Source organism: Dioscorea cayenensis, chromosome 20 (assembly GCF_009730915.1).
Source record: "Dioscorea cayenensis subsp. rotundata cultivar TDr96_F1 chromosome 20, TDr96_F1_v2_PseudoChromosome.rev07_lg8_w22 25.fasta, whole genome shotgun sequence".
Lineage (NCBI taxonomy): Eukaryota > Viridiplantae > Streptophyta > Magnoliopsida > Dioscoreales > Dioscoreaceae > Dioscorea > Dioscorea cayenensis.
In genome coordinates, this window is record NC_052490.1 from 23,941,889 (window position 1) to 23,944,313 (window position 2,425).

Below are 2,425 nucleotides of genomic sequence, written 5' to 3' on the forward strand. Positions count from 1 at the left end.
CTCTCTGCCAGACCATTAAGCTGAGGAGTTTTGGGAGGTGTCTTCTCATGTCTACGATTCAGTGTTGTCTACGGTATGCATCAAAGATCCACAATACTCACCACCATTATCACTCCTGATACATTTGAGCTTCTTACCAGACTGTCTTTCAACAAGGCATGGTATTCTCTACGAATTTTCAAGCACCTGATCTTTGGTCTTCAAAGCATAGACCCAAAGTTTCCTAGAATGATCATCAATGAATGTCAGAAAGTATAAGGCACCACCATAAGATTTTACCTTTAAAGGTCACTAAACATCTGAATGTACTAACTCAAGCAACTCGGCTTCCTTGAAGGGATGCTTCTTAAAGGATACTCTTTTGTTTTCCTGCTATCGATGAGAACATCTCTCTCAACTCTGCATTCTTGATCCCGGGCACATTTTAGCTAAGCCAGGCAGGTCCTTTTTCACTAATAGCCAGAGAGTCTTACTGTAGCCCACTGGTCAGATGCCTCCCATATCTCGACATTCACATCATCACTAGGAACAACACCTTTCAACCAATACAACTTAGAATCTTTTATTTCCCGCAGGTTTACAACCATGTTTCCTTTAGTGAGTTTTCCATTTTCCACACCAAAGCGGTTGTCATGTCTAATAGTAAATCATCAGAAGTCGCCAGTTGAAAATAAGATTCAAGCGGTGATCCAGGGAGCGTACTGCCCATCTTTTAGAGTATTTCCCATACCCATGGTAGTTTGCGAGACACACGTCTCGATACCCGGCCACCTTTTGCTGATGCGCTTTGTTGCCATCTTCAATGAGCCAAAATCTCCCGATTTGAAGATGTGAAGAATTCCTTCCTTAGCGTCACATGCTGAGTGGCGCCTGTATCCTACCAAGCTTAACTCATCGATCTGATGTTAATTATATCGGTCGATTAGTAAAAGAGCAAATCATCGAAGTAGCGGCGGATCACGAAATCACCATCTTGATCCTTCTTCTCCACCTTGCCCTTTCCCTTGTTTTCTCGCTTCCATTTGAGCAATTCCTTTTTATGTGCCCCATTTTGTGACAATAATGGCACTTTTCAACATCCTTGTATACGGACTTGGACTTGCTTACGCTTTTTATCTCTGCCTTCGATTTCTATGAAGATTTCTCACGATCTTCGTGAAGCGAGAACCTCACAGTTGAGGAGAAGAACCTTGAGCCCTTCTTTCTCGTCTCCTCATTAAGAGTACTACTCTTAGCCGACTCTAGAGACACCACCAGCACAGGCAATTTGTGTGAGACCGAAATGTCTCCCATGTCTGGTAGTGTGTTCGGCGGCCGAAATCAGAATTTCATCCTCAAATTTAATACTCGTCCCGACAGTGATCGAAAGCCCTGACATTCGAAGTGATCGATATGGAGTTCCCTCTTTTATATCTCAAATTCATCATGGAATTCAACAAATCTGACATTGTTTCGACTTTGAAGCATACAAAGACTCAATCTTCTCCATGAAATTTTTGGCTTGATCTCGTTAGCAATATGATTGTAAACATTATCATCAACATATTGCCGAGATAAACCCACAAACTTGTTGATGTGCAAATGCCCATTCTTCGTGATTTTTGAATCAGGCTTCTAACCCATGACAAACACGTGGAGTGCGTATTTTGACAAACAACAAATCTTTCATTTTCCACTTTCCGAAGATGATAATTGCTCCCGATTCGAACTAATCATCCTGTTTGTGATTCGCCTCCATCATTCAAGCAAAGAAAACCACTATGATCACAAAGATTGAGAACACGGCTCACGATACCACTCGATGGGAATTAAAGCAGCGTAAATCTCAATAGATTGTAAAGCAAATAAACAATCAGGGCTTCTGTAGATGAAGGAGAGCAAGCCTGCTGAGACAATTGCAATCACACAAGGCACCAAATTTTACGTGGAAAACCCACCGTCGAGGGTGAAAAGACCGCGGAGTCGATCTTGACCAATCCGAGCTCACGTATGTCAAATTCGAGGGTCGAGAGTCTCGAGAATGAGCGTAAATAAAAATACAAGCTTTGACCAAAAACAATAGGCTCAAACAAGCTATATTGGAAACAAAAGGAAATATTCTATAGCTCGTTAGGCCTCATATCTTGAGCTAGGAGATCAAATCCCTACAAACCAAATCGGTGGAAATCAAGCTGCAAGTCGAGGCGTGCCCTGCAAATTTCGAGCTCAATCGGACATTGTTTGACCTCAAACACCAGCTTGAATTTTTGCTTATCTCGAATCGAACCTATGAAAATCGCGTTTTTATCTTTCTGGTGACTATATCCCCCAGTTTTCACTCTCTGCTTCCCTAATATGATGGAAAACACTTAATAAAAGTAAACCCTAATGGGCTTGGACCATTGGGCTTTTTCTCCCACATGGGATGGGGGCCCAATACCCAACA